This window comes from Giraffa tippelskirchi, chromosome X (genome assembly GCF_054371585.1).
Source record: "Giraffa tippelskirchi isolate mGirTip1 chromosome X, T2T-mGirTip1v1.2.pri, whole genome shotgun sequence".
NCBI lineage: Eukaryota > Metazoa > Chordata > Mammalia > Artiodactyla > Giraffidae > Giraffa > Giraffa tippelskirchi.
The window spans coordinates 31,917,671-31,940,632 of NC_137289.1; the positions used below are offsets into that span (position 1 = coordinate 31,917,671).

Below are 22,962 nucleotides of genomic sequence, written 5' to 3' on the forward strand. Positions count from 1 at the left end.
CACAATTTTGTCTTAATATTAGTTATGTCATGAGAGACCTATTAGAGTTTTCATCATGATTTGCATTAGACTAGCTAAGAATTCTATGAGAGCTCAGGAAGTGTGTCCCTTTACAGCTCAGATTTCCACAGTGAATTTGTGTTTTCCCAACTGTAGTAACCCATGTGACCCTTGACAAACGTTGCCTTACTTTGGCATCAGTCATGATAGTGTTTTTCTTTAAATTTTACTTAACTTCACACTTTTAAAACCTTAAATACTGAATGGAGCCTCAAGTAATAACCACGAATCATGGTTTGATGTATTAGATTGATGGGAGTGAAGGGCCCTGGAGCCAGATTGTTGGCCTATAAATCCTGGCTGTGCTAACCACTTGCTAGCTAGCTAAATTGTTAGGTTACTCATTCTCACTTAATCTTGGTCTCTACATCTGTAAAACGAGGATAGCAATAGTAACTACCTCACCAGGTTATTGTGAGAATTAACTGAGGTGATAAAAACAAAGTGCTACCAATAGCCATCCTATGTTGCCTTACATTTCTTTTTTTTTTTTAATATTTATTTATTATTTATTTTGGCTGCACCAGGTCTTAGTTGCAGCACATAGGATCTTCAGTCTTCATTGCAGCATGTAAACCCTTAGTTGCAGTATGCAAGATCTTTAGTTGCAGCATATGGGATCTAGTTCCCTGACCAGGGATTGAACCCGGGCCCCCTACATAGGGAACACGAAGTCTTAGCCACTGGACCACCAGGGAAGTCCCTGTCTTACACTTCTGACTTTAGTCAATTGTATGGTTTATTTATTTATTCACAAAGGTCCATGAGAGAAGAGAGATGATGGTTATTCTCTGGCAGTTGGCAATGAGGACAGAGAGTTTTCTTGAGAACGTGTCGCTGCCATGTTTTTTGTCCCTATGTATGCTTCAGTCAGTAATCCTTTGTTGGCTGCTGTGTTTACAAGGCCCTACCTCAGGCAGTGTGGAGAATGTCATGATTCCAGACACAGCTGTTGTGCCATGGGTTCTCACAGTCTGGAGAGAGAGAGATCAGTCCATGTGAGAGAAAGAAGCTGAAAATTCTGGAGACAGAGTGTCCAGCCCTACCATCACTAACTTGCTGTGTGGCTAGAGGTAAATTAACTGACCTCTCTGTGCCTCAGATACCACCTTTGTAGGGGGAGGATCATGATGGTAGCTGCTGGACAGTGTTGTGACATTTACATGAAGGAATACAAGAAAGGTCCATGGTGAGGGCTCAGATAACTTCCGCTGATGCTGAGTTAAGGGGTCGGGACTGACTGGGGGCCTGCACCACGACTGAAGATGCTGGACATGGAGTATCACCCCTGCTCCTGAATGGATATGAGAGTTGGTAAGGATGCCACATGGCCATGCTTGTTCATGCTGGTGACACCGTATGGGAGCTCACTGTGCACCCGGGCCTGACTAATCGATCTTATTGGCCCGAGGAGGGGGCCATCATTCTCTTTAGTTCCTAACCAAGGTAATGGAGGCTCTGAGAGGTTCAGTGACTTTCCCAGGGTTACACAGCCCAAAGGTAGGGCCAAGATTCACACCTTTGAAAAGACTATTCTTAGCAGCCCGTGGTAGAAGCGGGTTTGGTGTTTGTGGGAAGGGTGTTGTTTGTACCCCACAGGATGGATCAGATACTGGCAGATGCTGAGCAGGCTGTGCTGAGAATCCCAGGGAAAACAGATAGCATGAAAAATAAAATAAAATAATAAAACAGGGAGCTTGATGTTGTAAATCAACTACACTTAAAAAAAAAAAAAAAGGTAGCACGAGCAGCCCCAGGAGGCATGAGTGCAAGCTTGTCTCAGGGAACCCCAACACAGCCAGATGTGGCCAGGTGAGTACAGATAAAGGGTGACTTTTTTTTTAAATTGGCTGTGCTGGGTCTTCAGTGCTGCACGGGCTTTTCTCTAGTTACAGTGCATGGACTTCTCATTGTGGTGGCTTCTCTTGTTGGGGAGCACGGGCTCTAGGGCGAACAGGCTTCAGCAGGTGTGGCACGTAGGGTTCAGTAGCTGCAGCTCCCGGGTTCTAGAGCACAAGCTCAATATTTGTGGCACACGGGTTTAGTTGCTCCGAAGCATGTGGGATCTTCCTAGACCAGGGATTGAACCCATGTCTCCTGCATCGGCAGGCGGATTCTTTACACTGAGCCACCAGGGAAGACCGAAAGTGTGGCTTTGAGAGGGAGTCGGAAGGAGAGCCTGAAGGTAACACTACCGTGGGTGAGAAATAAAGTTTAAAAGGTAGATTGAGGTCAGAATTATGAAAGGAGTCAGAATGCCAGCATCTGGACACGGATCAGTGTAGTGGTTTTGGTCAGGGGCAGTGATAATGAAATCAGGGTCTTAGGATGTGGAGGAGAGGGGGAGAGTCTCTAACTTGGCTCCCAGCTCAGCTCACTGCATTTATTGCGCTCAGCCACAAGGATGGACACAGCTTCCTGACTTGGAGGCCATGGTTGGCCACCAGGGAAATCATGGGCCTTCTTGAACTTGAATGTAAATTGTTTAATGATATATTTTTCCTTTTTAAAAGATTTTTTAAAGTAAAATTTTCTGGCGTACGTATTTTTTTAATATGTATTTATTTAGTTTTATTTGGCTGTGCCAGGTCTTAGTTGCAGCACACGGGATTTTTAGTTGCAGCACGTGAACTCTTAGTTGCAGTATGTGGGATCTAGTTCCCTGACCAGGGATCGAACCCAGAGCCCCCTGCATTGGGCACATGAATTCTTAGCCACTGGACCACCAGGGAAGTCCCTGAACTTGAATGTAAATTTTAAGAGTGTGTGCACCTTTCATCAGATAAGTAAGGGGGTGCATGATGACACTAACTATCCCCTCCCCAAACACAGACCAGAGTTTTGAGTAAAGATGCCAGGCTTTAGAGTTGGAACACTTGAATCTGGTTTCAGCACACAGCATTGTTCTTTAGTTGCCTTCACACAACCAGAACTTTGGCCCCAAGTTCTTGTCACATGACACTGAGCACGCCTTGTATCTCTCTGAGAGTCGTGTAAAATAGGGTGACTATTGTTATGACTACTACTAACTAAAATAAAAATCAATCACCTTACAGAATGCTTTTTCTTTTAATTTTTTAGTTTCTCTCTGTCTGTATTTCACTTAGCATAATGTCCTCTAGATTCATCCATGTTGTGGCAAATGGCAAGATTTCCATCTCTCTCATGACTGAATAATACCCCACTGTATATGTATACCACATCTTTATCCACTCAACCATCAATGCATGCTTAGGTTGTTTGTATGTCTTGCTATTTTCAGAATTCTTGTGATGCGAGATGAAGTATGGAAAGATACTTTATTAATTTTAACTGACTAAAAATGTAAAGAGTGATTTCTATTACTGTCGTTTGTCTTAAGCAATTTGACTTTTTATTTTTTTAAATAACTTTTATCATGAAATTTTCAAACATACACAAAGGTAGAAAGAATACAGTAATTCAATAATGAACCCTCATAGAAATCATCGTCCAGATTCAATATTTATCAGGATTTTGCTAAACGTGCTTCATCTATCCTGTTTTTTCTTCCCTCTTCTTTGTTCCCTCCCTTCTTCTTTCTGTCCTTTTCTCCTCCTCCCCTCCCCACTCACTCTCCTCTTCTGGCGGTGCTAATTTGAGAGGAACTCAAGACATGTATTTTCATCCTTATATCTTTATGTGTACTTTCTTTAAAAATACAGGCTTTTTCCTACATAACCACAGAGCCATCCGGGCACCTCAATGGTACTAATAATCTCTTGGTGTCATCACCCAGTCGCTTGTATTCAGAATTACCTGATTGCCTCAAAAGAGACTTTTTATGGTTGGTTTTTAAAAAGATATTATTTTTTTTTTTTTTTACTTTGCTGGGTCTTAGTTGCCGCACGTGGGATCTAGTTCCCTGACCAGGGATAGAACTCAGGCTTCTGCATTGGGAACACAAAGCCAGGGAAGCCCCTATGGTTGGTTTTTATAGGATATAAGTTTTTCTGTATCTACACTGATACAGTAAGAGGAAAACTCCAGGGGAGGGGGTTTTTGTATATCTAATTCCTGCCTTAGAAAGGGGAAGAAGAAATAAAGACAGACTTGGATATCTACTACTACTGGTGGTTTTATGCGGCAATAAAAGTGATTCTGTTTTTGCATTCACTGCCCTATCTCAGGACACCATGGGCCCTTCGGGTTTGTTCCGAGTCACTGTGGCCGAGTCATCCCAGTCCAGACGGTGGGATAGAGCATCTCTTTGCTCTAACCAGGCCTTAAGCGTAAAATTTCATGATTTTTCTTTAAATTCTGCCTGACCTATTAGGCCATTATGACAAGCAAGCTTGATGAAGCAGGAACCAGGCACCTCACTAAGGATATATTACCCTAAGACAGCCTGGGCTCAAGCCTCAAAGGATTGCTCTCTACAGCCGCATTCTCTGCGAGCATCCTTCAGGGGGAAACCTCAAATGACATTTTTGGTCCTTGCCAGGAGTAGGAAAAACTATTTGCTTTTAGTCTACTCGATGGAAAGAAATGCAATTTGCCAATCCCATTGACTTTCAGATGTTTCAGGTTCTAGGTCAATCTCTATCTCTTGGAAGAAGCCTTCCCAGCTCACAGTACTCTTGTCTTCTGAGCTTTTACTGCTCTTAAAATGGGACCAATTCATCGGATCCCAATCACACATTACTTCCAGTGCAAGTCACTGTTAAATATATGGAAGTAAGATGGTGGGACACATGTACACCAATGGCTGATTCATGTTGATGTATGGCAAAAACCACCACAATATTGTAAAGTAATTAGCCTCCAATTAAAATAAAAAAATTATATATATATATATATGTATATATATGAAAGGATGACCAGTGTGTGTGTGTGTATATGTGTGTACATGGGTGAATGTGGTATGTGTGCAGGTATATGTGTATTTTGTGATTTCTCAATTAGATGGTAAACTCCTTACACTTTACACACTTCTTAGTATTTCCCATGTAGTTCCCCAGAGCAGTGCTGAGGGATTTGGGAGTGAAGCGAAGGTGGAAGAGTTGCTCTGGCTGAGCCCTGAGACACACCTCTGGCTAGGCCACACCAAATTCCAGGAAAGCAAGAAAGAAGGTAGAGAGATGACCTTTTCATCGTCGTTTTTAAGTTTCTGATCAAAACAATCAGTACTGAGAGGAAATCTTTAGCAATAAAGGCTTCGAGGTCATGGAAGGAAAATTCAACTAATGTCCCCCCCCCCGAAAATAAAATAGGAGCCTTAGCTGATAGCCAGTGAGAAGAGGAAACATTACAAAAAGAGACTTGTCGATTGGTTGGTGAATACAAAAGAAGACCGGATGGCTTTGATCAAGGCTACTGAGCCTGGAGACTTTTATTAGCTGAGCTTGTCCAGTGTTGGCTCCATCCTCTTATTTTCCTTCCAGCCCGTTTGGCAGACTCTGAGGTAGCAAAGATCTTCCCAGAAGGGGTCTAGCACTTACTTAGTGGTCTTCCATGTGGGTGGAGAAATGGGTGAGCAACATGATCTCCTCTCTGTCTGAAACACTGTGTGCAGAGCCACCCTGGGAGTCTCATCTGAACTACAAAGGCTCTTCTTTCCTGTTACGTTCTCTTTCTTCATAGTTGTCATCCTTTTCCTCCCTGTCATTTGTGTGTGCGCGTGTGCATAATTGTTTAATTCCGTGTCCATGTACTGTAAACAAGGGCCAACGGCATAAGTAAGTCATGGAGTAACAGAAAATACATGAGTTAAAGTCAAATGTAATCTGGAACAAGGAACTGAATAGCCACAAGCAGAAAATAAAATTAAACCCTTATCTTATACCATATACAAAAATCTCGACTCAAAATGCACCAAAAATTTATAGACGGTTCCCTTATCGACAAAGTTTATTAAGTATAGATAAGTATGCTCACCAGTACATCATCTTTCACTTACTAATAACTTTCTTAATGTCTCTGTGCCTCAGTTTCCTCATATATAAAATGGGAAAGTTGATAACACCCTCCTCCTAGATTTTCTTTTTGATTAAATGAAGAAGAGCGTGTAAAACAACCAGGACATTGCTTAGAAGATCTAAGCAACACACTTTCTTTTTTTAATAGAGAGAATTGAAATTGGGTTTTTTCCCCCAACAATCTAGCCAGAGAATGCCCTTTCCCACAAAGTTTTCTAAATAGATAAGTATGCTCACCAAAAAGCATGTATTTCCCCAACTTACTAGTAACGCCATTAATGTCTCTGGGTCTCAGTTTCCTCATCTATAAAATGCCAATGGTGATAACACCTTCCTCGTACATTTTATTTGTAATTAAATGAACCAGAGCATGTAAAACACTGAGGACAAGCTTAGTAGAATTAAGTAACATACTTAATTTTGTTTATTTTTAATAGAATTGAAATCAAGCTTTTTTCCCCAAACATTCTAGATCGACGATGCCCTTTCCCACAACGTTTACTAAGTGTAGATAAATACGGTTAGCAAAAGCATCTCTTTCACTTACTAGCAACTTCATTAATGCCTCAGTTTCCTGAAGTATAAATGGGAATATTGATAACAATTTCCTCGTAGATTTTCTTTTCAATTAAATGAAGCAGACCCTGTAAAACACCGAGAACATTGCTTAGTAGTCTAAGTAACATACTTAATTTTGTTTTTTCTTTTTAATAGAGAGAACTGAAATTGATTTTTTCCCCCCGCAACATTCTAGATAGACAGTGCACATTCCACAAAGTTTACTGAGTGTAGATAAATATGCTCTCAAAAAAAAAAAGGATCTCTTTCACTCACTAGTAACTTCATTGATGCCTCTGTACCTCAGTTTCCTCATCTATAAAATGGGAATGTTGATAACATATTCCTCATAGATTTTCTTTTTAAGTAAATGAAGAAGAGCATGTAAAATACCCAGGACATTGGTTAGTAGATCTAAGTAACATACTTAATTTTGTTTTTTTTTAATAGAGAGAATTGAAATCTAGATTTATTTCCTCACAATCTAGATAGTCAAAGCCCATTCTCATGAATTTTGCAAATGTCAATAAATACCTCACCAAAACACATCTCTTTCATTCACTAATAACTTCATTAATGCCTCTAGCCTGTTTCCCTGTCTGTAAAATGGGAATGTTGCTAACACCTTCCTTGTAGATTTTCTTTTTAAGTAAATGAAGCAGAGCATGTAAAACACCCAGGACATTGCTTAGTAGATCTAAGTAACATACTTAATTCTGTTTACTTTTTTAGTAGATGGAATTGAAAACAAGTATTTTTCCCCAACATTCTGGATAGTCTTTTCCCAAAAAGTTTACTAAGTCTAGTTAAATATGCTCACCAAAAAGCATCTCTTTCACTTACTAGTAACTTCATTAATACCTCTGGGCTTCAGTGTCCTCATGTATAAAATGGGAATGTTGATAACACCTTCCTTGTAGATTTTTTAAAGTAAAATAAGCAGCGCATGGAAAACACCCAGGAAATTGATTCATAGATGTAAGTAGTATACTTAATTCTGTTTTTTTTTAATAGACAGATTGGAAATCAAGTTTTTTTCCTGACAATCTAGACAGACTTTGACCTTTCCACAAACTTTACTAAGTATACATAAACAATGCTGACCAAAAAGAATCTCTTTCACTTATTATTAACTTTTTAATCCCTCTGTGCCTCAGGTTCCTCATCTATAAAATGGGAATGTTGATAACACATTCCTCGTAGATTTTGGTTTTAATTAGATGGAGTTAATCATGTAAAACACCAAGGACGTTGCATAGTAGATCTAAGTAACACACTTAATTCAGGTTATTTTTTTGATAGAATTGAAATTGAGTTTTATTTGCCAACGATCTAGATAGCCAGTGACCTTTTGTGAAATTTAACTCAATGTCCATAAGTACGTTCACCAAATAGCATCTCTTCCACTTACTAGTTATATCATTAATGCCCCTTTGCCTCAGTTTCCTCATCTATAAATTGGGAATGTTGATAACACCTTCCTAGCTGATTTTTTTATACTAAGTATTTTATTGTATGCTGCCATCAGTGTATATAAAATAATTACCCTTGTGAAACAGAAAATTATGAATATTCAGAGAGGTAGACATTAAGGACTGACAAAAGTAGAAGTTTGTATAGTGTGGCACGTTACAGAGAGGCTTTTGTACAGGCTTCAAATTTAGCTTTCCTTTGAATATTCACTGGTTTATGAAAAGTGGTTTGGAAAACCTTGTCAAGATTCGTCTTACTACAAAAAGGAACAGACTTTCTGGGGCCTGAAGGGATTTGTACTTGAAGATACTCCAGTCAGCAGAGGGTCATGTTGCGCATTCTGCAGACAGAACTGTTTCAAATCGTCAGCTGCCTGGGAAACCTTCACCAGATTGAGCCCGGCCTCCAGCCGGAGCTGCTGAACCACTTTTTTCGTAGCCGCGACGCTGGATGAACCCGACATGGCGCGCTCGAAAGGATGGCAGATCCGCGGGCCGTCAGCAGGCCTGCGGTGGGTCTGCTGGGCCAGTCGGCTGAGCTGGGGGTGAGGCTTGGAACTTTGTCTCTTAAGTTTCCGGTCCTTTACCCCCCTAGATGATTTTTTAATTAAGTGAAGCAGAGCATGTAAAACACACAGGACATTGCTTAGTAGATCTAAATAACATATTTAATATTTTAATAGGTAGAGTTGAAAGTGGGTTCTAGATAGAAAAAGCCCTTTTCCATGAAGTTTTCTAATTATAGATAAATACGCTGACCAAAAAGCATCTTTCACCTACTATTAAATTCACTAATGGTGCTGTGCCTCAGTTTCCTCATGTTTAAAATGGGAATGTTGAAAACAACTTCCTCATAGATTTTTTTTTAATTAAATGAAGGAGAGCCTGTAAAACAACAAGGACATGGTTAGAAATGTAAGTAGCATACTTAATTTTGTTTTTTTTTTTAGAAGAGAGAGTTGAAATCGAGTTTTTTTCCCTAATAATCTGGACCGACAATGCACTTTCCCATAAAGTTTAGTGCGTCTAGGTCCATACACTCACGAGAAAGCATCTCTTTCACTTTCTAGTAACTTCATTAATACCTCTGAACCTCAGTTTCCTCATCTATAAAATGGGAACGTTGATAACACCTTCTGTGTCGTTTTTCTTTTTAATTAAATGCAGGGAGGCAGGTAAAACAAGCCGGACTTTGCTTAGTAGATCTAAGTATCATACTTAGCTTTGTTTCTTTTCTAGTAGATGGAGTTGACATTGAACTTTTTTCACCAACAATCTAGAGACAATGCCGTTTCTGCAAAATTTACTATCTGTCCATAAATACACTCACCGTAAAGCATCTCTTTCATTTACTAGTAACTTCATTAATGCCTCTGTGCCTCAGTTTACTCATCTATAAAATGGGAGTGTTGATAACACCTTCCTCTTTGATTTTTTCAATTAAATGAAACGGAGCATATGACACATCCAGGATGTTACTTAGTAGATCTAAGTAAAATACTTAATTACTTTTTTTTATAAAAGAGAGTTGAAATTGAGTTTTTTTCTCCAACAATCTAGACAGACAATGCCCTTTTCCACAAAGTTTACTGAGTGTAGATAAATACGCTCTCAAAGAAATCATCCGTTTCACTTCTTGTAACTTCATTACTGCCTCTGTGCCTCAGTTTCCTGTAAAAACTGTAAAATGGGAATGTTGACAACACCTTCCTTGTAGATTCTCTTTTCAATTTAATGAAGCAGAGCATGTAAAACACCCAGGATATTTCTTAGTAGATCTAAGTAGCATACTTAATTTTTTAAAATAGAATTGAAAGAGTAATTTTCCCACCAAAATCTAGATAGACCATGCCCTTTCACACAACGTTTACTAAGTATAGATAAATAATGCTCACCAAAATCATTCCTTTCACTTACCAGTAAATTTGATAAAGCCTCTGTACCTCAGTTTCCTCATCCATAAAATGGGAAAGTTGATAACACCTTCCTCATAGATTTTCTTTTTGATTAAATGAAGAAGAGCATGTAAAACACCCAGAATATAGCTTAGTAGGTCTAAGTAACACACTTAATTTTTTTGTTTTAATAAAGAGAATTGAAATCGAGCTTTTCCCCCCAACAATCTGGACAGACCTACCCTTTCATATTTAAATACGCTCACTAAAAGCAAGCACCCGTGCCATCTCCTGTTTGACCACTTCCAATGTGCAGACTTTATTTTGGGGGCTCCAAAATAACTGCAGATGGTGACTGCAGCCATGAAATTAAAGGATGCTTACTCCTTGGCAGGAAAGTCATGACCAACCTGGACAGCATATTAGAAAGCAGAGACATTACTTTGCCAACAAAGGTCCGTCTAGTCAAGGCTACGGTTTTTCCAGTAGTCATGTATGGATGTGAGAGTTGGACTATAAAGAAAGCTGAGCACCGAAGAATTGATGCTTTTGAACTGTGGTGTTGGAGAAGACTGTTGAAAGTCCCTTGGACTGCAGGGAGATTCAACCAGTCCATCCTAAAGGAAATCAGTCCTGAATGTTCATTGGAAGGAACGATGTTGAAGCTGAAACTCTAATGCTTTGGCCACCTGATGTGAAGAGCTGACTCACTTGAAAAGACCCTGATGCTGGGAAAGATGGAAGACAGGAGGAGAAAGGGACGACAGAGGATGAGATGGTTGGATGCCATCACTAATTCAGTGGACACGAGTTTGGGTGAACTCCAGGAGTTGGTGATGGACAGGGAAGCCTGGCGTGCTTCAGTCCATGTGGCCGCAAAGAGTCACACAGGACTGAGCGACTGAACTGAACTGAACTGAACTGATTGATAAAAATGCTCACCAAAAAGCATCTCTTTCCCTTAGTAGTAACTTCACTAAGGACTCTAGCCTCAGTTTCTCCATCTATAAAATGGGAATGTTGACAACACCTTCCTAGTTGATTTTTTTTTTTGATTAAATGAAGCAGAGCATGTAAAAACCCAGGACATTGCTTAGTAGATCTAAATAAATATTTATTTTTTAAATATATAGATATGAAAGCAGGTCTATTCCCCCAATAATCTAGATAGAAAGTGCCCTTTCCCCCAGAGTTTTCTACATATAGACAAATACGCTCAACAAAAACATCTCTTTCACTTGCTATTAACTTCATTAATGCCTTTGTGCCTCAGTTTCCTCATCTTTAAATTGAGAGCATTGATAACACATTCCTCATTTATTTTCTGTTCAATTAACTGAAGCAGAGCATGTAAAACACCCAGGACATTGTTTAGGGGATCTAAGTAACATACTTAATTCTTTTCTTTTAAAGAGTGAATTGAAGTCAAGTTTTATATCACCCTCAATCTAGATAGTTAATTCCCTTTACCACAAATTTACAGTTTCCATAAATATGCTCACCTAAAAGCTTCTCATTCACTTTGGCAACTTCATTAATGCCTCTGTGCCTCAGTTTCCTCATTTATGTAATGGGAATGTTGATAGCACCTTCCTTGTCAATATTTATTTAATTAAATGAAGCAAAGCATGTGAAACATCCAGGGCATTGCTTCATAAATCTAAGTAACATACTGAATTTTTCTTTTTTTCATATAGAATTGAAATCAAGTGCATTTACCCAACAATCTAGATTGACAGTGCTCTTTCCTACAAAGTTTACTAAGTATAGATATAAACACTCACCAAGAAGCATCCCTGGCACTTACTAGGAAATCATTAATGCCTCTGTGCCTCAGTTTCCTCATCTATAAAATGGGAATGTTGATAACACATTCTTCATAGATTTTTTTAAAAATTAAATGTAGCATAGCATCCAGCCAGTCCATGCTAAAGGACATCAGTGCTGAATATTCACTGGAAGGACTGATGCTGAAGTTGAAACTCCAGTACTTTGGTCACCTGATGCGAAGAAATGCCTCTTTGGAAAAGACCCCGATGCTGGGAAAGATTGAAGGCAGGAGGAGAAGGGGACCAGAGAGGATGAGATGATTGGATAGCATCACTGACTCGATGGGACATGAATTTGAGCAAGCTCCGGGAGTTGGTGATGGACAGGGAGGCCTGGCGTGCTGCAGTCCAAGGGGTCACAAAGAATTGGACACGACCGAGCGTTTGAACTGAACTGAGCGTGTAAAATACCCAGGGCATTGCTTACTAGATCTAAATGAATTGCTTTTTCTTTTTATTAGACAAAATTGAAATCGAGTATTTTTCCCCAACAATCTAAATGAACAGTGGCTTTTCCTACAAAATTTGCTAAGTATACATAAATACGCTCACCAAGAAGCATGTCTGCCACTAGTGAATTCACTAATGCCTCTGTGGCTCAGTTTCCTCATCTCTAAAATGGGAATGTTGATAACACCGCCAAGTAGATGTTTCTTTTAATTAAACGAAGCAGAGCATGTAAAACACCCAGGGTAAGCTTAGTAGATATAAGTAACATACTTAGTTTTGATTTTTTTAAAATATACACCTGAAATCGAGTAGTTTCCCCCAACAAACTAGATACACAATGCCCTTTCCCGCAAAGTTTACTAATTATAAATACGTTCACCAGAAAGCACCTCTTTCAGTTACTAGTAATTTCATTAATGCCCCTGTGCTTAGTTTCCTCATCCATAAATGAGAATGTTGATAACACTTTCCTTGTAGATTTTCTTTTAAGTTAAATGAAGATGAGCATGTAAAACACCTGGACATTGCTTAGATTTAGGTAACATAAATACTTTTTTTTTTGTACAAAGAATTGAAAGCAAGTATATCCCCCCCACCAATAATCTAGATAGATGATGCCCTTTCCCACAAAATTTACTGAGTATAGACAAATACACTGTCCAAAAAGCATCTTTCAGTAACTTGTAACTTTAATAATGTCTCTGTGCCTCAGTTTCCTCATTTATAAAATGGGAATGTTGATCAAACCTTCCTTGTAGATTTCCTTTTTAATTAAATGAAGGAGCGCATGTATACACCAAGAACATTGCTTAATAGATATAGCAACATATTTAATTTTTTGTAATCGATAGAATTGAAGTCGAGATTTTTTCCTCCAACAGTCTAGATAGACAAGGCCCTTTCCTGCAAAGTTTACAAAGTATAGATGAATACGCTCACCAAGAAGCATCTGTGTCACTTACTACTAAGCTCACTACTCCCTCTGTGCCTCAGTATTCTCATCTATATAATGGGAATGTTGATAACACCTTCCTAGTCGATTTTTTTAAATTAAACAAAACAGAGCATGTAAAACACCCAGGACATGGCTTAGTAGATCTAAGTAACATACTTAATTTGATTTCTTTTAATATAGACCTGAAATCGAGTGTTTTTCTGAAAAAAACTACATACAGAATGTCCTCTCCCACAAATTTTACTAAGTATAAATAAATACGCTCACCAAAAACATCTCTTTCACTAACTAGTGACTTTATTAATGCCTCTGTGCCTCAGTTTCCTCATCTATACCTGGGAATTTCATTTTAATTGAATGAAGCAGAGCTCGTAAACCACAGTCCATTGCTTAGTAGATTTAACAGGCATACTTCATTTTTCTTTTATAAGAGAGAGTTGAAATGATGTTCTGTCCCTAAACAATCTAGATAGACACTGCCCTTTCCCAGAAAGTTTATTAAATAAAGATAATTATGCTCAGCAAAAAGCACCTCTTTCACTAACTAGTAACTTCGTTAACAACTCTGTGCCTCAGTTTCCTCTTCTATAAAATGGGAATGTTGATAACACCTTCCTCGTAGATTTTCTTTTTAATTAAATGAAGCAGAACATGTAAAACACCCAGGACATTGCTTAGTACATCTAGGAAGCATACTTAATTTTTTTTTAATAGAATTGAAATAGAGTTGTTTTTCCCCATTAATCTAGATAGACGGTGCAGTTTCCCACAAAGTTTACTAGGTATCCATGCGTGTGCTCACCAAAACGCATCTCTTTCAGTTACTAGTAACTTCATTAAGGCCTCTGTGCCTCAGTATCATCATCTATAAAATGGGAATCTTGATAACACCTTCCCTGTAGATTTTCTTTTTAATTAAATGAAGCAAAGCACGTAAAACACCCAGAACATTGCTTAGTAGATCTAACTAACATACTTAATTTTGTTTTTTTAAACAGAATTGAAATCGAGATTTATTTTGCTCACAATCGAGGTAGTTAATGTCCTTTCCCAAGAATTTTACTAACTATCGATAAATATGCTCAACAAAAAGCATCTCTTTCAGAAACTAATAAGTTCATTAAGGACTCTAGGCTTAGTTTCCCCATCTATAAAATGGGAATGTTGATAGCACCATTTTTGTGGATTTTCTTTTTAATTAAATGAAATATTGTGGGTAAAACACCCAGGATATGTTTAGTAGATCTAAGTGACATACTTAAATTTGTTTTTGTTTTTAATAAAGATAAATGAAATCCAGTTTTATATCACCTGCAATCTAGATAGTCAATACCCTTTACCACAAAATATACAAAGTTCGGATAAATACACTCACCGAAAGCTTCTCATTTACGTTGACAACTTCATGAATGCCTCTGTGCCTCAGTTTCCTCATCTATGAAATGGGAATGTTGATAGGACCTTCCTTGTTGATATTTATCTCATTAAGTGAATCAGAGCGTGTAAAACACCCAGGGCAAACTTAGTAGATCTAAGTAACATACTTAGTTTTGATTATTTTTAAATATAGAACTGAAATCGAGTATTTTTCCCAAACTAGATACACAATGCCCTTTCCCACAAAGTTTACTAAGTCTAGATAAATACGATCACTAAAAAGCATCTCTTTTCACTAACTAGTAAGTTCATGAATGCCTCTGTGCCTCCCTTTCCTAATCTATAAACTGGGAGTGTTGAGAACATCTTCATCGTATGTTTTCTTTTTAATTAAGTGAAGCAGAGCATCTACCACACCCAGGACATGGATTAGTAGAACTAACATACTTAATTTTGGTTTTTTTAATAGAGAGTATCGAGACAATTTTTTTCCCAACAATGTAGATAGATAATGCTTTTCCAATAACATTTACTTGTATATATGGTTATGCTCACAAAAACGTATATCTTTCACTTCCTAGTAACTTCATTCATGCATTGTGCCTCAGTTTTCTCATCTATAAAATGGGAATGTTGATGGCACCTTCCTCATAGAATTTTTAAACTAAGTTAAGCAGAGCATGGAAAACACCCAGGACATTGCTTTGTAGATCTCAATAACATACTTAATTCTGTTTTTTTAATAGGCAGATTGGAAATCAAGTTTTTTTCCCTGATCATCTAGATAGACAATGCCCTTTCCACAAGCTTTACAATGTATACATAAATTCACTGACCAAAAGAACCTCTTTCACTTCTTATTAACTTTTTAATCCCTCTGTGCCTCAGTTTCCTCATCTACAAAATGGGACTCTTGATAACACCTTCCTCATATGTATTTTTAAATTAAATGGACCCAATCATGTGGAACACTAAGGACATTGCATAGTAGGTCTATGTAGCATATTTTATTTTTTACATTGAATTGAATGTTTGTTTTTTTCACCATCAATCTAGATAGTGACATTCTGTGAAAATTTTACTAAATATCCATAAATACATTCACCAAATAGCATCTCTTTCACTTATTAGTAAATTCACTAATGCCCTTGTGCCTCAGTTTCTTCGTCTATAATTCAGGAATGTTGATAACACATTCCTAGTTGATTTTTTGTAATTAAATGAAGCAGAGCATGTAAAACACCCAGGACATTGCTTAGTAGATGTAAAGAACATATTTACTTTTTTAAAATAGAATTGAAAGCGGGTTTTGTCCCCCAGCAATCTAGGTAGAAAATGCCCTTTCCCATGAAGCTTTCTAAGTATAGATACATAGGCTCACTAAAAAGCATCTCTTTGAAGCACTATTAACTTAATTCATGTCTCTGTGCTTCAGTTGTGTCCTCTTTAAAATGGGCACTTTGAAGAGAATTTACCTGTAGATCTTTTTCCTTTCAGTTAAATGAAGCAAGCATGTAAAACATCCAGGACATTGCTTAGTAGAGCTAAGCAATATATTTCATTTAGGTTTTTTTTTTTGAAAGAGAATTGAAATCGAGTTTTATATCCCCCACAATCTAGATGGTTAATGCGCTTTCCAACCAAGTTTAAAAAGTTCCAATAAATATGCTCACCAAAAAGCCTCTCGTTCACTTTGGCAACTTCATTAATGCCTCTATGCCTCAGTTTCCTCATCTATGAAATGGGAATGCTGATAACACTTTCCTCATCTATTTTTATTTAATTGACTGAACCAGAGCACGTAAAACACACAGGACATTGCTTCATAGATCCAAATACTGCACTTAATTTTGATTTTTTAAAATACAGAATCGAAATCGAGTATTTCAATGTGTGCAACTTTCTGCAATAATCTAGATACTAAGTATAGATAAAAACGCTCCCCCAAAAGCATCTCTTTCACTTATTGGTAACGTTATTAATGCCTCAGTGCCTCAGTTTCCTCCTCTATAAATTGGGAACGTTGATAACACCTCCTTCTAAATTTTCTATTTAATTAATTAAAGCAGAGCATGTTAAACACCCAGGACATTTCTTATTAGAACTAAGTAACATACTTAAGTTTTTAAAGTTGAATAGTAGTCAATATTTTTCCCCAAGAATCTAAGGAGACAATCCCCTTCCAACAATATTTACTTGTATAGATAAATACGCTCACCAAAATGCATCTCTTTGAATTACTAGTAACTTCATTAATGCCTCTGTGCCTCAGTTTCCTCATCTATGAAATGGGAATGTTGAGAACACATTCCTCGTAGATTTTGTTTTTAATTAAATGAAGCAGAGTATGTGAAACACCCAAGACATTGTTTAGCAGATCTAAGTAACATACTTAATTTTGTTTTCTTTTTAATAGAATTGAAATCGAGTTTTTTTGCGCACAATCTAGGTAGTTAACGACCTTTACCACAAAGTTTACAAAGTTCCAATAAATACGCTCACCTAAAAGCTTCTCATTCACTTTGGTAACTTCATTAATGCCTCTGTGCCTCAGTTTCCTCAACTATGAAATGGGAATGTTGATAGTATCTTCCTTGTCGACATTTATTTAATTTTATGAACCAGAGCATGTAAAACACACAGGACATTGCTTTGTAGATCTAAGTAACATACAGAAATTTGATTTTTTTAAATATATAAAGGAAATCAAGTATATTTACCCAACAATCTAGATAGACAATGCTCTTTCCTACAAAGTTTACTAAGTACAGATAAGTACGCTCACCAAGAACCATGTATGTCGCTTACTACTGAATTCAATAATGCCTCTGTGCCTCAGTTTCCTCATATATAAAATGGGAATGTTGATAACACCTTCCTGGTAGATTTTTTAAAGTAAATTAAACAGAGCATGGAAAGCACCCAGGACATGCTTCGTAGATCTAAGTAACATACTTAATACTTTTTTTTTAATAGATGGATTAGAAATCGAGTATTTTCCCACCAACAATCTAGATAGACAATGCCCCTTCCACAAACTTTAAAATGTATACATAAATTTGCTGACCAAAAAGACTCTCTTTCACTTATTAACTTTTTAATCCCTCTATGCCTCAGTTTCCTCATATATAAAATGGGAATATTGATAACACCTTCCTCATATATATTTTTTAATTAAATGGACCCAAACATGTGAAACACTAAGGACATTGAATAGTATATCTAAGTGACATAGTTGATTTTTTTATATTGAATTGAAATTGAGTTTCTTTCATGAACAACCTAGATAGTCAATAACCTTTTGTGAAAATTTTACTAAATGTCTATAAATATGTTCATCAAATAGCATCTCTTTCACTTATTAGTAAATTCATTAATGCCCCTTTGCCTCAAAGTCCTCATCTATAACTTGGGAATGTTGATAACACCCTCCTAATTGATATTTTAATTAAATGAAACAGAGCAATTAAAACACTGAGATTATTGTTTAGAGGAGCTAAGTAACGTACTTAATTTTGGGTTTTTTTAAATAGAATTCAAATTGAGTTTTATATAGCCCACAATCTAGACAGTTAATGCCCATTACCACAAAGTTTCCAAAGTTCCGATAAATACACTCATCAAAAGCATCTCATTCACTTTGGTAACTTCATTAATGCCTCTGTGCCTCAGTTTCCTCATCTATGAAATGGGAATTTTGATATACCTTCCTTGTCTATTTTTATTTAATTGACTGAACCAGAGCATGTAAAACACACAGGACGTTGCTTAGTAGATCTAAATAGCGTACTTAATTTGATTTTTTTTTGGAATGGAATTGAAATCGAGTAACTTTCCCCAGAAATCTAGATACACAATGCCCTTTCCCACAAAGTTTAATAAATATAGATTAAAGATGTTCACCGAAAAGCATCGCTTTCACTTACTGGTAAGCTCGTTAATGCCTCAGTGCCTCAGTTTCCTCATGTGTAATATGGGAATGTTGATAACACTTTCCCTGTAGATTTTTGTTAACTAAATTAAGCAGAGCATGTAAAACACTGAGTACATTGCTTCAGAGATCTAAGCAACAAACTTAATTCTGTTTTTTTAAATAGATTGGAAATCGAGTTTTATTTCTCTGACAATCTATGTACCAGTGTCGTTTCCACGAAGTTTACTAAGTATACATAAATTTACTGACGAAAAAGTATCTCCTTCACTTACTATTAACTTCTTTAATACCTCTGTGCCTCAGTTTCCTCATCTATAAAATGGGAATGTTGATAAAACCTTCTTCATAGATTTTCTTTTCTATTAAATGGACCAAATCATGTAAAACACCAAGGACATTGCTTTGATCTAAGTAACATACTTAGTTTTGTTGTTTTCTTTCAATACAGAATATTGAAAATGAGTTTTTCCCCAAGAATCTAGATAGATAATGCCCTTTCCCACAATGTTTACTAAGTAGAGATTAATACGCTTTCCAAAAAGCATCTCTTTCAGTAACTTGTCACTTTAATAATGCCTGTTTCTCAGTTTCCTCATTTGTAAAATGGGAATGTTGATAACACCTTCTTCGTAGAGTTTCTTTTTTTTTTTAATTAAATGAAGCAGAGCATGTAAAACACCCATAACATTGCTTAGTAGATCTAAGTGAAATACTTAATTCTTTTTTTAATAGATAGAATTGAAATCGAGTTTTTATCCCCCCAAATCTACATAGGCAACTCAACCTTGAAGAGTGGGGCAAGGGGCCGTTCCTTTGACGGTGAAGGTAACTGTGGAGCTCTGCATACAGGGCTGGACTCAGCTCCCCACCTCTGGCTACAGGCACCCTACAATGGGGCATGTTTGCCCTTTACTTGGGCCTGTGTTTTAGATCAGGAAGAGTTTCCATCTTCCCCATCGCTGCCCTTCTCTCCTGCACCTCATCTCCCTCCCCTCCCTGCTCTCCACCCTACCCCTTCCCTCCCCTCCCCTCCCCTCCCCTCCCCCTCTGTCTCTCCTCTAACTTCTGGAATTCCCTTTCTCCACTGAGAAGTGCCACACGAAAGCCAGGCCAGACTGAGGGTTTTATGGTTGTACAAGAGCTGTTTACAGGTGTCTTGGGGCACGTGAATATCCTGAATATTAAGAAGAGCTCCCAACCATGAGTGCTGTACTTGACGTTGTACTTGATTTATCCTGTTTCTACCTGCTCCCTCATCACTATCATCATCCCCCTTTTAAAAGAAGTCAAACCGGGGTGGAATTGCTCAGTGTCACTCCGTGACAAGCTCTGCGCTGGCCTGATGATGAAGTGGTTCCACTCACTGCGCTTTCACATGTGGCCCCTCTTCTACCACTGGGTTGGAATAGAGAAGGAGGAGCAGGTAGACAGAGCTGGGGCTGCTCTATCAGCCAGCCTGCCTTTGAGGGGGACGGGGATTTGGTCAGACAGCCTCTTAGGTACCTTAATCCTGGAGGACATTAATCATTTTTGTCATTAATTCTCTTGATAATTCTTTAAACCTCTCTTTATGTCTCTCTCTCTCTCTCTCTCTGTCTCTCTCTCTCTCTTTTTCCATGCTGCATGGCATGTGGGATGTTAGCTTCCGCCACCAGGGATTGAACCGGCGTTCCCTGCAGTGGAAGTACAGAGCTTAACCACTGGACTGCCAAGGAAGTCCCCCAAGTATGTCATTCTTAATGACACTTTAGTGCAGGTGTGGGGGAGAGGAGGTGACATTTGTGTGCACATCACTAATGCACTCTTTGGAAGCTTGTCTTTGGGAGGAGTAGTTCCTTATATTGTGGGCAGTAACGCTTTGGCATTGAAGATTCCCAATAAAACTTTATTTATATCTTATGCAGAAGAAAACAAGAAAAAAAGAAGTCTGGTCATTCAAAAGAAAGATCCAAGGAAAGGAAGAAGAAAAAGTCATCTAAAAGAAAACACTAGAAGCATTGTGATGATAGTGACAGCGACTCTGATTCTGACAGACTCCAGTGGTGAGAAAGCCAATATTCTGCCCACCTTGCTTTCAAGAAGTAAAACTTAATATTAGAAGAAGGTTCTTAATAATAGCCAAGAGTTTTTCTTTTTTTTCTTTTTTTAATAGCCAAGGGTTTTGAACACGCACTGACTTTCTGTCAGGGACCCTGCTAGGTGCCTGATATCACCATTGCTGTGTGCTCCACACAGTCACTGTAGGACGCATCTTAGAGTTGGGGAGACAGAGGGCCCGAGCAGGTTATAAGTACCGCCCGAACCCAAGGTCACACAGGTGGGATTCAGAGCTAAGCGGTGTGACTCCAGAGTGGTGGTGTGTAGCTGCACAAGGCCTGTGGCACCCAACCAAGTTGGGGTCAGTCCGTGAGACGTGTGGTGCCAAACCAGGCCATAGGGGACTGCATCAGCCCAGTGGAGCGGCTCTTTTGAGAGATTCTCACATTCAGTGGGCAGCTTTGTGCGATTTTCAAAGAGGCACAACATAGGGGACCCTTCAGGCCAGCAGCTGATTTCTGGAAGACACTTCCTATGGGGCTGCATCACAACAAAGCCCCCTTTTTGTGCCCTCCCCTGGCTGGCGATCGACAGAGGGTGCCTCCTCTGGGGACACATTACAGACAGACCCCCTTCCCCTGATGTTACCTTTCTTCCTTCCTGCTGGAAGACTGAGTTTTCCTGAAGCACAGATCTCAGCATGGCAGTCCCTGCTTAAAATCCTCCCATAGCTCTCCTTGGCCTCAGGGTCAAGTCAGACCCCTGTTGATTGGTGGATCTCTCATCACACGTACACTGTCGCTCTCCTGCATTGTCCAGTGTGGTCTGAGAGTGACTTTCGTCTCCTCATCTTGCACGTCCTTTCTCCTGACTCTGCCATGTGGTACAGAGTCCGGCTGCCTACAGTGCCGGTCTCTGCTTGCACAAGGCTTGGCTACTCACTGCATGGATGGACACGCATTACTTTTGTAATAAAACTGACTTTAGAAAGAACTGGCTTAAGAGTCACCTTTTCATGGTCAACCATTTCTCACCCACCCTCCCCAAATCAGCCTGATGGTGAGACTCCTCTTGTACCCAGAGCACCCCCTCCCTCCCTACTTCCCTGTCACTCAGATTCTCCTGACCCCCTTCCCTCTGTCTCCTCCACTAGACTGAGCTCCTGGAAAGCATCCCCCCAATCACACACAGCATGAAGATACTCAAACATCCTTGAAAGTGAAGGGAGTAGTGTCATTAATGCCATCTACAGTGCTTGTCACTCACTCAGGTATAACATCTGTTAGCATTTTGACATTTGCTTCAGATAGAGATTTTTTCTTGTCCTTGAGATATTCCAGGTAAAATACACTAAGTATTTCAGTATGCAACTCATTAAAAAATGGCATTTTCATAACTACAATAGCATTAACTCAGCCAATAAGTTAATAATCCCTTATATCATCTAATACCCAGTGTAACTTTAATTTCTATGCTTCCACTGCCTAGCACGTTTCATGACGTAAATGTTTGAATGAAAGAATCTCTGTGATATAACAAATTGGGCAGCAAAAGCATATCTATCAGGTCAAAGATATTAAAGTTTTAGAGCTAAATGTTTTATCAATTGTAATGTGTTTCAATTTTCAGATCAAGATACAAAAGGAAGGCAAAAAAAAAGCCCAACAAAAGAAAAGGAAACACAATGACCAGGTTTTTTTCTTTAAGTTTTATTATGGAAAAGGTCAAATATATATACAAGCATGGAGAATAGCGTAATGGTCTACCATGTACATACCACCAACTTGAACAATTATCAGTTTACGGGAAGTTGTCAGCATTCCCCATTTATTGTGAAACAAAACCCACGTATCATTTCATGTATAAACAACTCACTATGTTTCTCTAAAAGATAGACATTTCTTTTTTCAACATAAACTTATTACCATTACTGTGCCCAAAAATTTGACGGTAACTCCTCAGTTCATTTTTCTTTTTGTTTGTAGCCTGGCAGTGTCACATGAGGAAGACGGCATGAAGAAAGCCGAGGTCTCGCTGCTTCTTTTCAATGATCCATTCATCTGGACTATTAAGCAGGGCCACCCTCTTGCTTCCCGCAGCACTGAACAGAAAGGTTCCCTTTCAGCGTTTAATCGTCAGGCACTGGGGTCCTCTCAGTGATTCTGAATGAGACAGAATACCTTTGAAGGCATGATTGTCACTCCTGAGCCAGGGATGACACAATAATATGGCTCCTGTGGTGGGGGCAGGGGAGAAAAGGGAGAAGAGCCTTTCTGGGCTTGATGGAGTCTCCTGTGCTTCCTTTGAAGCAGCAGTTCCTTTGGGCCAGAATGGTTTGTTCCCCTCTATCCTCCACATAAAGGAAGAGCAGTGAACAGAATTTGGAGCATCTAGAACAAAAGTAGGGGAATGTTAGGATGCTGCCTTCCCAGAAAATCCTATGAACAGTAGTTTTTTAG

At 38.5% G+C, this 22,962-nt stretch overlaps 1 pseudogene; it reads right to left on the minus strand.

Annotated features, from left to right (window-relative positions):
- Positions 1-8,076: 8,076 nt before the first annotated feature.
- Positions 8,077-8,490, minus strand: LOC145535338 (guanine nucleotide-binding protein G(I)/G(S)/G(O) subunit gamma-5 pseudogene; annotated as a pseudogene).
- Positions 8,491-22,962: the final 14,472 nt, after the last annotated feature.